Source organism: Chrysemys picta, chromosome 3 (assembly GCF_011386835.1).
Source record: "Chrysemys picta bellii isolate R12L10 chromosome 3, ASM1138683v2, whole genome shotgun sequence".
Lineage (NCBI taxonomy): Eukaryota > Metazoa > Chordata > Testudines > Emydidae > Chrysemys > Chrysemys picta.
In genome coordinates, this window is record NC_088793.1 from 48942307 (window position 1) to 48956780 (window position 14474).

Below are 14474 nucleotides of genomic sequence, written 5' to 3' on the forward strand. Positions count from 1 at the left end.
GTATGAGCAAGAGAACCACAAGTCAGAGCTAAGTGGTTCTGGCACCCAAACTGCAAAATGAAGCAACACTCCTAGTATAAGAAGTCCCCTCCACACATATATATTAATTCTCTGCCACGTTTTTGTTTATGTATCGTTTCTGATGCTTCTTTATTTGCAGCAAAGTTCCACCAGGAGCTAAAATCTAACCTCAAAACTAGTTAATCAGGATTCCACAGTATTTTAAGAACAGAGGGCCAGATCTTCAGCTGAGGTAAATCAGCACAACTCCATTAATATCACCAGAATTATGCTAATTTACACTAGCTGAGGTTCTGGCCCAGTAGTATGAGAGGACATCTTTGCAGAATATTTGTTTTGATGCATCGAAGAAGCCCACACAATTACTCAATGTGATTTTACATGTATGAAAAACAAGATCACCTGTCATTTTTATGCCCATGGGGTAATCCGTGGTAGATCCCCAACTGCATTAGGGTTCTGTACCTTACTAGATTTGGGAAATCCAGAGTCGAGAGTTCAGATCCATTCATCTGTTTCATCAAGAGTTAGTGTGTGTCTACTAGTGATGGGAGAAATCCAAAGGGTTCAGAGCTTCAGTTCAGCTGGGATGAGCCAACAAACTGAGTCTCACTCAGCCCCACTACACTCTTTCCCCACACAACCCCTTCTCCTACTTTCAGATCTACTATTTTCATTCCACTGATCCAAGGTAGTAACAATTTTGGCCCTGAAGCACTCTACATTAAAAAAGGAAAGGAAAGGAAAATAGAGCTAGATTTTGACAGTTCATAGTTAAGGACACAGATGTAAAAGTTGTCCTTCCAAAAACTTTGAAATTATTTTCAGAACTGTATTTAAAGCACCTCTGTCAACTCTCAATGCCAGGCCCTAAGTATGCACCTATTATTTAGTCTTTTAAAACATAACTGGAAATGGATTTAATTAATATATAATACTTTAAATGTGCAGATCTGTTGATAAGTTTTGCTTTGTCAGTATGTATAACATACTGCACAGACTATATTATCTATAAGAAAGTATATTTACTTCAGTGAAGATGAAATTTCTCTTGACTGACAAAGAACCATAAAACTCCTCTCTAAACAAACTCAAGGAGTTAGGTAGCCCAAATGCACATTTTGACTGTAAGGATCCAAAATTTTGTTCCATGTAAGACAGAAAGTCAAGACAGAAAAGAGGCAGAAGCATGTAAACTAGCCACTCTGCAGCCAAAGATAAATGGGCTGCCACTGAAGAGAAACAGGATACAGTCTATTTATTACCTCCATCACTAGCTCCTAAACAGCAAGATATATATTGATATCAGACCAGGTTTAAAGAAATGAGATCCCCTGACCGGCTTACTTAATGCACCAATAAAGGATCTATATTTCAAACACGACGACAAATCAATTTCTGTTTTATTGTTCGCAGCTAGACTTTGTACTGCACATTCTTGGAAAAGTGGACCCTTTGAGTGGAATTACAGTATAGAAAAATATGGCCTATCCTTGTAATGGGAAAGCAATCACACCAAGTACATACACAAGAGAAGTGTTAAAAAGAGCATCAGAATTTAGAAATTTTGTCAACTTTTTTAGCACACTCAAAGGAGGAGGACACCCCAGCCAACAAGCTAGAATCTTTAGCCAGGTTCTTGGAATATTAACCTGATCCTGAATAAGTAATAAGTAATGTATGATGTAGTATGTTAACATGTTATTGTAACTGTGCCTCAACAAAAAGTTTTTAAAAATACACATTAAAGCTTTCATTACTGAGACGGAGTACAGCATGAGTTAGCACATGCAATCACAATGAATTGTTCAGGGATGCTTTTGGTTTGTTTTTGTTTTTTAATAGAGTGAAGATCTTGCTATAAATTATTAATGTCATAACTGAGAATTTGAAGAGTACTTGGGAGCAGAATGTGCCAAGAGTTTTCATTTTAAAAATATTTTAAAAGTAGAATTAATTCAGGGCCCAATTCTGCAACCCTTTGATTAGTACTTATTGATGGAGTTCAGTGGGAGTTCTCATGTGGGTAAGTGCTACTCACTGGTGGCAGAATTAGGCCCCAAATGGGATTTCAAATCCCAGGATTACTGGCCTGGTTTTCATGTCTATCTACTTAGCAGTAAATTCAAATTAATAACATTTGTATGGAAACAGTAAGTATCCCCCATGTCATAACTCGGACACAAATAGGATCAGTATTTACAACACACCGTATTACAGCATTGATAGTACTCTCCTAGAAGTACACACAACTGCTGAATGAATACTTAGCATTTGCTGTTGAATTAAACAAAATTAAATGTATTAAATAGGGCTAACACGCATTTTACTTATCTATTGATATTATTTCAAAGAAAAGGCACTGCTGCAATATGGAACACACACACACACACACACACACACACACCTCTAAAAAAAGAAGAACAGGAGGACTTGTGGCACCTTAGAGACTAACAAATTTATTAGAGCATAAGCTTTCGTGGACTATAGCCCACTTCTTCGGATGCATATAGAATGGAACATATATTGAGGAGATATATATACACACATACAGAGAGCATAAACAGGTGGGAGTTGTCAACTCCCACCTGTTTATGCTCTCTGTATGTGTGTATATATATCTCCTCAATATATGTTCCATTCTATATGCATCCGAAGAAGTGGGCTATAGTCCACGAAAGCTTATGCTCTAATAAATTTGTTAGTCTCTAAGGTGCCACAAGTCCTCCTGTTCTTCTTTTTGCGGATACAGACTAACACGGCTGCTACTCTGAAACCTTACACACACCTCTGTTGTTCTAGTGCATTTCTTTAGTCCTGATCTTCTACTGGACAGGACAGAAATTACAGACAGACAAGTGGAAAAAAACAGAGGTAAATTCCAGAAAAATAACTGACTGTCCAAATAAAGAATTGAATAAAAATAAAAACCATAGGTGAAATCCTGGCTCTACTGAAGTCGATGGATAAACTCCCACTGACTTCAGTGGGGTTGGGATTTCACACTGTACATTTCAGTATACCAAGATGAGAACCTTAAAAGCAAACATCGGTGAACTAGAATGCCTGGCAATTAAAGAAAATTTTGAAATAGGCATTAGTGACACATGATGGAATTTAAAAAAAAACCAAACAGTATGATGTACTAATAGCTATCTACGAACCATAAAGGAGGTCAGATTAGGTCATAGAAGTGGGGGAGTAACATTCTTCCTAAGGAAGTCCATATAATCCATTGAAATAAAACTTCTTAGTAGAGAAGGTAATACAATAGAATCTGTGTTACAAACCACACACCTCTACATTAACTCTATATTAGTAAGGGATTCCCTTCTGCCAAGGAAATCCTTTTCTGTCCATTCAGGGCAGCTTTCAGGTCCTTTTACATGCTAAAGTGGCACAAAGGAAGCCATGGTGTCGTCCAGGATCTGGTCCCATGACAAAAAGATTTTAGCTTCATAGGTGGAAGTTATAAGACTCTGAAAAACAGGTTCTTATAAAGGAAACACTTAAGCAACCTTAAATATTTACTCATCCAATTTTCATATGCACACACACACACACACACACACACCAATTCACTAGCTGAAATGCAGCCATCACAGGGATGGATCACAACCGCTATTTAATGAAGTACAGCAATACTATGCAACAGTTAATAACAGGAAGTGAGGAAATATATCTTAACCATTTGAATTGGAAGGGGAACTTAAATAAATGGAATATAATTACTCAAACTGGAATTTGACTAGAACATCAGAGCAAATGCTGTTATAAAAGGTCAGAAGAGATCTTAAGTTGTTACAATTGGCCAGGACCTAGGTTTCAAGTCTCAACTTAAAAACAGAACTTCCAACTTACATGTTTAACATTACATTGGGGCACTAGTTCACCACCAGCTCAGGGGGATATTAACAAGAAATTACTGAGTAGATGGCAAAGAACGTTTTTTTGCCAGCCATCAATATGCATTCATACTAAAGTAAATTACAAAAAGAAAAAAAGACAAAAGCCACATCTAAGAGTTGCTTTATAAAATGGATCATCATTGATCTCAAGAAAAAATATTGGGTTAATTTTTCTGCTGGAGTAAACTGACGCAGTTCCATTGATATCGATGGAACTGCACCAATTTTCACTAGCAGAGAATTTGATCCGCTGGGGGGGAAATATATATAGTATGATATCCTGATAGTTTATAATTGAACTATATATCTCTAAATAGGTATAGAATAAGTCTGAGGCCTTGGCTACACTTACCCGGTAGTTCGGCGGCGAGCGATCGAACTTCTGGGTTCGACTTATCGCGTCTAGTCTGGACGCGATAAGTCGAACCCGGAAGTGCTCGCCGTCGACTGCGGTACTCCAGCTCGGCGAGAGGAGTACCGCGGAGTCGACGGGGGAGCCTGCCTGCCGAGTGTGGACCAAGGTAAGTTCGAACTAAGGTACTTCGAACTTCAGCTACGTTATTCACGTAGCTGAAGTTGCGTACCTTAGTTCGAATTAGGGGGGTAGTGTAGACCTGGCCTGAGTAAATATAATATACCAAGCACCATTAACAACAACTTTATCACAAAGGGACAGCATACAGTAAGCAAAATTAAATTCTTCATGTCGGACTATTGGTGACATCATAGCAGAATTTTCATAAGCCTTCTTGATCAATTGCTAGCTCTCCACACTCTGAAGCTGACCTCCTAGTGATCTACCTCATACCATCTATCCATCTCTTCACTGGTCATCCCCTAGTAGGATGACCTACTACCATCCCTTCCACAGTAACTTTCTCAAGGTTATTTCCATTGCTATGCCTGATGTGCAAAGTACATAAATTTGCACTTGCTGATTTCTGACAACTGGGTCTGCTTGTCTCCAAAATTGCTCCTAACATATGCATTCATCTTCTTTTCCAGCCAGGAGATACCCGAGAGTCTTTGTCAGCACTGTATCTCAAAGGCTTCAATTTTCTGCTTGATACGCTTCAAGATGCAAGAGTTTTTCCAAACTTTCATGAGGGAGGACATGGGTAAGCAAGCCATTCCTAATAGTCTTCCAATTTCTTGTACAGCGTAATATGGAATATTACACAGGCTATTTAATTGGATAACTAATTTCATATAAGAGTTTGTCTTTCAAGCTTTAAAAACATTTCTCATTCATGCTGGTAAATTGCGACAAGTGTGTAAAATCCAAGCCTTCTTAAACTACTGAATAAAAATTAAAGACATATTGTTATAGGATGATTTTTACAAGCAATACTGTGGACAAGATCCCAGTTTGTCTTCATAGATTCCAAGGCCAGAAGGGACCATTATGACCAGGGGTATTCAGAAGTGGGGGGCAAGCAGGGTCATGCCCCCCACAGTAATGAGCAGGGGCACAGAACTTCTCTGGCCCTAGGGAGCTGACACCTTTTTCTGCCCTCCGCCCCCCCCCCCCCCATGGGCTGTGGCAGGGGCATAGAAAATGCCCCATCAAAAGTGGTCATATTTTTATTCCTGCTCACGCCCGTTTTTATAACAATCTAGTCTGACCTCCTGTATAGCACAGGCCACACTTCTCCAAAATAATTCCTTGAGCAGATCTTTTAGAAAGACATCCAATCTTGATTTAAACATTATCAGTGATGGAGAATCCACTAAAAGCCTTGGTAAGATGTTTCAATGGTTAATTACTATCACTGTTAAAAAGATATGCCTTATTTCCATCTGAATTTGTCTCGCTTGAACTTCCAGCCACTGGCTCATGTTATACCTTTCTCTGCCAAACTGATGAACCCATTATTAAATATTTGTTCCCCTTATAGATACTTAAAGACTGTAATCAAGTCACCCCCCTTAAGCTACTCTTGGTTAACAAAATAGAGCAAAGAACTCAATCTATCACTAGTTTTCTAAACTTTTAATCATTCTCATGGCTCTTCTCTCAACCATCTCAAATTTATCAACAGCCTTCTTGAGCACCAGAACGGGACACGGTATTCCTGCAGCTGTCCCACCAGCACAAATATTGAGATAAAATAAGCTCTCTTCTCAAGATTCTCCATTTTATACATCCCAGGACCAAATGGGAGCTCATGTATAGATGATTATCTGCCAACCCCCTCCCCAAATATTTTTCAGAGTCACTGTTTGTGACTGCTTCCCAGGATAGAGTCCTCCATCCTGTAAGCATTGTCTACATTCTTTGTTCCGAGATGTATACATTTATATTTAGCCATATTAAAACAAATATAATTTGCTTGCGCCTAGTTTACCAAGTGATCCAGATTGCTCTGAATCAGTGACCTGTCCTCTTCATTATTTACCACCCCCACCCAAATTGTATGTCATCTGCAAACTAACAGGGATGATATTATGTTTTCTACTAGGTCATTGATGAAATGTTGAATAGCTTGGAGTTAAAAAACAATCCCTACAGGAGGACCTCACTGGAAACAAACCTGCTCAATGACAATTTCCCATTTACATATTACATTTTGAGATCTAACCATTAGCCAGATTTTAATCCACTTAATATGTGCCATGTTACTTTTATATCAAGTTAGTTTGAAAGGATCTATTTTCCAGAAACCCATGTTGATTTGCATTCATTACATTACCCTCCTCATTTTTTTATTAATCAAGTCCCATATCAGCTAGTTCATTATCTTTCCCAGGTTCTATGTGAGGATGACAGGCCTATAACTACCCAGGTAATAATGTTTATTCTTTTAAAAATTGACACAAAATTAGGTTTGTTCCATTCTTCTGGAATTTCCACAGTGCTCCAAGACTTATTGACAATCCACATTAACTGTCCAGTTAGTTTCTCAGTTAGCTCTTTAAGAATTCGTGTGTGCAAGTTGTCTGGACCTGCTGATTTAACAATGTCTAACTTTCATAGCTTCTATTTAAAATCCTCCACAGATACTCAAGGAATGGAAAGACTATCACCTTATGATTAGATGATATCATCTGTTTCTTCCACAAATATGGAACATAAATATTGACTGAACACTTCTGTCTTCTCTGCATTATTATTAATAATTCTACCATTTACATCTAATAATGGAGCACTGCCCATTGTCAGGATTCTTTTTGTTCCCAATCCTCTTTAAAAAAAAAACAAACTGCTTTTTATACCCCTTAACTGTGCTGGCCATAGATTTTTTATGTCCCTTTGCTTCTGTTAGGAATTGTAGAAAATTGATAACTTCTGATTTATATTCATTACTATCAACTTCCCCTTTCTTCCATTTATTTTATATAATACATTATTTTTAAGAGCTGCCTTCAGTTCCCCGGTAAACCAGATCTGTTTCTTAAGCAGTACAGAATGCGGGATTGTGGTTTTTGTCATTTAATAAGGTGGTCTTAAAATGATTCCTAATTATAATTCACAATGTTCTGATTAAATTCTTCTTCCCAGTTGATCTGCCTCATAACTGCTTTTAGCTTTGTGAAATTGGCCCAATTAAAGCACCACCTGTATATGTTAGTAGTCTGGACTTTACTCTGGTTGCATGTTATAAATGTGATCAACCCATATTAAAGCTGTGATATTTCGCTACTTAGCTTATTGTCACTGTTTCACTGTTAAATATACTTGCACAGGCAAAATATGGGGCTTATAGATCATGTGACTGTAACAGTCACTTATCCTAATCTCACTAAATTTCACTGTTTGAATTCTTTGCACAAGCACTAAAGTAAACTAGTCAGTTTTAACTACCTCAAGGTGAGAGAGGTTACAGTAAGCTGATATACTACAAACTACATTCGTTTACATCTTGAATACAATGAAATGATAGTTTATCTACAGTAAATACTTGTGGTTATCTGACAAAACAGGCCAAAGGTTCCAGGAGTTTTCTCCTGAAGTTACCCAGTCCTGCCTCTAATGACTGATAATTGAAAGCAGAGGCTGGAAATATCAAATGTGGTAGGTGACAGATAAGCAACAGATTAATGCAAATACTCTGTTACAGGACACTAAAAGGTCAGAGGCCCCAGGAATTAGCTATTGTGCTACTGTGAAAAGACAGACATCAAACAGCTATTTACAGCAGTCTTGCTCTTCTCTCCAAAAATTCAAATGACTAGAAATCTATTCTTACTTCCTTTGGCTACACTTTATATAACATTATATACAACAAAATAACAAGAGGTCTGATCTAGAGCAAGGTGAAAGATAAAACCATTGTTTTCCCATATGCAAATATTTTAATTTAAAAAAGAACAGGAGTACTTGTGGCACCTTAGAGACTAACAAATTTATTAGAGCATAAGCTTTCGTGGACTACAGCCCACTTCTTCGGATGCATACCGAAGAAGTGGGCTGTAGTCCACGAAAGCTTATGCTCTAATAAATTTGTTAGTCTCTAAGGTGCCACAAGTACTCCTGTTCTTTTTGCGGATACAGACTAACACGGCTGCTACTCTGAAACCTGTCATTTTAATTTAATGCATTGAAGAAAAATTAAGAGCCATATTCAGACCACCATTCATGTTCTACACTTCAAGCACACGAGGAGACGAAGCTAACACCCACAAACTGTAATATCAAGCTGTGTATCTTTGTGCGGGCTTGCACAGTGTGGAAAGCAAGGAGTCTAAATTTTACAAGCCAGAAATAGGCTTAATTCAAAAAAATATATGTTTCTCTGCTGTACTCTGGAAGCCCTAAAAATGAAGGACCCAATCCAAAGTCTTTTCACTAATCTCAGTGGCCTTTGGATAAGGCCCACAGTCTTCTAGAAGCTTCAGGAATTTTTTTTGGTTGAACAGAATCTTAAAATTGAACTGCAGTGAAAAATACTTTAGTTGTTAAAGTGATAAAAACATATTTTAACTGAGAACTTAAACAACAGCATAACAGTAACAAGTTTAAATACTATAAGCTTTACTCTGTTTGACAGAACACTAGTAGCCAAATTCTGCACTCCCTACTCAGATAAAACCACTACCGAAATCAATGAGAATTTTATTTGAGCAGAGTGTAAGTCTGCAGTAAGTTAAATTTTCATTGCAGCACTTTTGGTCCTTGAAGAGTACTTTTATTGAAGTACTATCTATCCATCTATCTATCTAGATATTTAAATGGTGCTGCATTTGTTATTACCGCCCTGGTTTTATTTAAGCTAATTACAGGTCTCCAGATGTGGTTTTGAAAGGGTAATATAAATAGATTTTATATATAATAGTCTTTTTTATTAAATTACAGAACATGAAATCTGATGGGTCAAATTCTGCTGCAAGTTACACTAATTTATGTAAGTCCAGAGTCATTGCACTGAATCCAAGGAGGTTATTTGTTTACCAGCTCAGCTGAGCAGAATTTGCCCAGTTGTCCTTAACTGAACTAAAAGATACTTTCTACGAACTGTTTGTCAAAATGCTGTGCAGATCATTCCAGTTTCAATTAAAAAAAAATAGCTGACTAATGTTTATTGAGTCCAGTCATTTGATAATATCTCTTTCGTAATTACTCAGAATTATTGAAATATATGAATTAGAGCCTGATCCAAAGCAGTGGTGGAGTTTATGGAAAGACTTTAATTCACTGCAGTAGACTGGATCAGAACCTTAGAGAGGAAGGGAACTACTATGGTTAAATCAATCAAGCATACTGCAACAAAACTGCACTTTGTTCACCTCTTACAAGGATAGATTAGTTTTAATTATTTATCATTCATAGAATTTTTGTAAATAATTTACTGCAGTATTCAGTATCTTGTAAAAGTCATGAATTCTTAGTATTAAAGGATTTCTCCCAAGCACTTTGCTCTTAAATCTTTGCCAAGAACTGCTGTAACACCACAGGGTTTTTTACTTTTGAGAACAAAAGGGTTTTATGGGTTAGCCAAATATGAATTTGCAAAAGTCCTAGCTATTGGTTAGCTGGGTCTTTGTGACATTCCTCTCAAAACATCCATGTGACATAATCAACTTTAATAAATGGCAGACACCAATTCTGCAACCAGGAAAAAAAGAAAATGGTGTGTGAGAAAAAGTGAAGTGTAGAAGGGTTTGTAGTAAAATCTATTTCCTTCTCCTTTTAATTCCTTTAAGACTCAAAGCTTGAGCAGTTAAAGTCATCAGAATATTCTCCCAGACTTGCCTTCCCCAAAGTTCCCTCTCTCTACAATACTTCCAAGAGCTCCAAGGGACAACATCACAGTGTCTATCAGTGCCCCTCTCCTGCACAGACTCCAACGTGCATCAGTGCAAAGAGACATAACTGGATCTTATCACAAATAAGCTACCAGTATGTTCTACCAGCAGCATCTTCCATTCACTTTATATAGGCTAAAATATCCCTGAAGTAAATATACATTTTGAAGAAATAACCAGTCTCACTTCATTAACTGTTTTGGTGAAAAGCTAATTTGTAAACATATGGTACTCATTGCATTTATGCCTTCCAAGTAACATGCACTTGCTTTACAAGTCAAAACAAGTACTACACTACAGCTGACCCAAAAATTATTAAATTCTGGAAGGTTTTCAGTTATTGATATTGTAAGTGGAAAAACAGTGCTTCATCTTCCCTATGCTAGTTTGAACCTTGCCAGTGCAACAGTATGGATAAGTAACAGCAAAAAAATATGGAGGCTAGTTTCTACTGGAACAGGGTTTGGGAAGTGAAAAGCATTGTGAAAAGCTACGTATTATTAATTACTATCATCATCATCATCACCACCACGACCACCACCACAGAAATAAGAAAGAACTGAAAGTAATTTCCATTATTTCTTGTTTCCATTGTATTTAAGGCTTGAACCTTTGGAGACAAAACTTCCACTGAATCCTGTAGCCCTGATGTTTAGCTGTAACACACAGCACAACTATCTCCGCACTTCACTAATCCTGGGCCAGCTGTGTATCAATCCAGTCCCCTGGCATAAATCAGAGCAGTTTGAGGCTATGCTCTCTTTCCCCCAGCCATGTCACTTATAGTTGGTGGAGGTAGGACTAGCACGGGATCTGTCACTGTGGTTCTATGCCACCAACGGCAGTTCTAGCTTTGCTGGGGTAATTAATCCTCCCATAGGCAGCTGAGACAGTTTCAGGACTGTTCTATGCTGCTGATGTGCCATAAAGTGACACGACTGAGGGAAGAAGCTGGATCAAATAGTTTTTCTTGTGAAAAACAAATAAGGACCCTTTATTTCATTCTATTACTTTAAATGATATGACAACATTTATTACATAAGCATGCTAGACAGCGATAACCTCACTCAAAATAGTATGCCCATTAGATACTGGATTGGCATTACCATTTCACTAAGGAAAATAAGTCTTTCAGATGAATAAAGTATCATGTAGGTCTAGATCAGAATATATTAGAGTTCCCATTTCAATCAGGAAATCAAATTTTCCACATTTATTTCATGTCCTGTTAGGAGACTAGTTTTTACTATACAGCCCTTTATTAATGAAGGCATCTAAGATAATTCATCCGAACACCATGTGAGCAAGGATATTTATTTTCTCTGCTTTTTCAGTTAAGTCAACTATTCGGATGGCTATGGTTTAGAAAAATCAAGTACATATTGATATGGTCTGTCAATAATCTATTATTTTTCCTAATATTTAGCTCTAGTTTTCTCCCATACCAAATGGTTGCAATGAAAGGTAACAATTATAGCCAGGTTTCTTTCCAAGCCTAAAGGTCAGGATGTCAGGCCAACGCAGCCTGCAGATTAGTGAACCACAGGGGGGGAAAAACTGCTTGAGAACTAGCTGTATACAATGAAAGCTCTGAAACTTTTATTGCTATTGAACGTGTCAGGTTATATTTCAAATCCAGATTCCTGAGCTGAGTATACAGTACATGCAGGAATCGAAGGAATACACACACACACACACACACACATTTCTTTTTCCTCATTCTTGAAACTTTCAGCACCAAATTCTGCCCTAACCTACACCTAGTGCAATCTCATCCAAGTCGCTTGCTTTTTGATTCAGCAAAGTTTGAACAGTAACTCAATTTATACATCGGGGAAAAGTTGGTCAGAAGTTGGTCCGAAAATGGGTGTACGTTATAACTGATTTAGCATTCAAAGAATTTGAAGATGGAGTGTAACTTGTGAGAAGGCTGAAGGAGAATGTAGGACCATAAGGCAACTGTCAGGAGTGTACAAGCTGAAGCACATTTTATCTTCTTGCCTCCTGTTATTTACTTCTCTTACTATATACCCCCTTCCACTGAATCACGGCAAGTTATTTGACCACTGCTGAATTCAGCTGAGAGTCTTCCATGTGAGCTCTACCTTCTTACTTCAGGGTCAACTTGCCCTACTAAGGTATGAATCAGTTTAGTATTGCTCTTTAAATTTACCTACTTTTAGTGGGTTACTGATGTTTTAACATTACCCACACTACCAATTCAATCTAGAATTATCAGTGAATCACATTTTACATGAAATAAGAAATAAAGCAGGGAAACAATTTCTGGTTAAGAAAACCAGGAATTAAAGTTTAACCCTTCAAATACTCATTGACTGAATAGGCAACTATATGCTACGACTACTAATAACTGTGCTGAATGATGAACTTCCAACTATTTCATTTTAGAATGCTGCATTTTAACTTTGACTAAACATTAAACAAAATCAAGCCAGCTGTAACAATGATCATAAATGAATGAATAAATAAATAAATGAAATTGAAAATATCCAGAACATACAATTTAGAGAAAACAGAAAAAAGTATATTATAGATGATCACTTTAAGAAAATATTTGATGTGTCAAAGTAATTCTAGTGAGACATTGTAAATACACTGATGTCTGCAAAAACAATATAATTTAACATATTTTGGGCCAGATCCTGACCTATTATAAGTATGTGTACCTCCACTGAAATCAGTGAAGCTACACAGATTTACACCAGTGGATTTAAACCACCCTATATATTTTATTCCTTCCATGTTCTAGTTCTGCAATTTATGCAACAGTGTCATTTTATTGATTATCATAAAAGTACAAGGAAGTAGTTTAGTTAAAGCATACCAAAAATCTGCAAAGTGAAAAAGGACATTCATCCTTACTGATAACATCCTTATACTGGACATGCTTGTCATAGTAATCGGAGCTGAAGTATTTGCTTCAGTGTGTGTTTGGATCATGATTTATTCCTGGCCAAACGATAGGATGGGAACAATGAAAACATTTCTTATGCACCCTAACATTTCTTACATTGGGCACCTTTGCTGAACTGTCCACCATGAAACCCAGAACTCTTTCCTGAATAATTAAAGTGAATTCAGAACTCACCAATCTGCATGAACACTGAATAATTCTTTCCCAATGTACAGTACCTTACATTTATCAACAGGTTAAAAAGAGATGCATTGGATTTGGGGAAGGTTGCATGACTCTGGATCCATCCTGCTCCCCACTACCAAAGTGCTCCAGGTGCTACAAGTCAAGCAGCATGTTGAAAGCCCCCCCAATTTTCTTCCCTGCCTCTGTGGTAGTAGGAGCATTCGGCTGATGCCAGTTTGCCTGCCTGCGAAGAACACATGCGAAGTTTATCCATGGGCAGCACCACAATGGATGCCTACCCCTAACCTAGCATGTAGCTGTTGATTTTTTGGATTACTAGGAGCGCGAGACAATCAGAACAGTCATGTTGATTGTAGAGTCATACATCAATATAATTAATCTCTGGAATAATTAACACAATCTCAAGATGCATTTTATGTGCTACAACTCCAGCTGCTTGGCTGTTAGCTGAGCTTAAATTTAAGAGACGGATACTTGTGTTTGGTAAATTGAGCACTAACGTGGTACTTCGTATTTGTATTTCAAATGGTATGTTTTTAGAGCCAGGACAATGAGGAAAATTTGACATTTACAATACAGCGCAGGATCTACCTTTTTCTTGGCTGCTGTTTATACTATGCTCTTGTTTCTCCTAGGACTAAAAATGACTACTGGTCTAATCTCTGATGATAGGCCTATTTTTCTATTAAATGTGATTTGGAACCACCTGTTGCCCAACCCATGATTGCACCCTACCTTTTGGGGCTACCGTGCTTCCCTGTTCTTGATAATACAAGTTCCTCTCCTGAAGGCAAGCTGGAACAATTTGGTTGGAGCTGGCCATAATATATCCCACTAGTCCAAAGGGATGTTCATGACATGTTAACAAAGCAGGCTTCTTTCACATCCTGCAGCAAGTAGTGATGTAAACACATAGAGCTTGAAATTTCCTTTTAGGAAATTGTACTATAGAGTCTAGTATTCAAATCATCCGATGCTTGCACACTAGTCTGGTCTAGCATAGGTGCACAACTCCTCATTGTATGTGCACTTTAGGGAATCTGCACATATGTATCAAGCCTGCAATAGTGGGCATGCCCTTTGGTATATATCCATTTGAAAAATCTGGTCTTTAGTTTCAGAATTTAAGTTGGAGGGGGGAGGGAAATATTATTCTCATATATTTAAGTCAGTGCCTT

General features: G+C 37.5%; 1 protein-coding gene across 1 annotated transcript in view; it reads right to left on the reverse strand.

The window, feature by feature from the left end:
• BMP5 (bone morphogenetic protein 5) overlaps positions 1 to 14474 on the reverse strand; it is a 73222-nt gene that overhangs the window by 43970 nt on the left and 14778 nt on the right. The gene's annotated exons all lie outside the window — the stretch shown is intronic.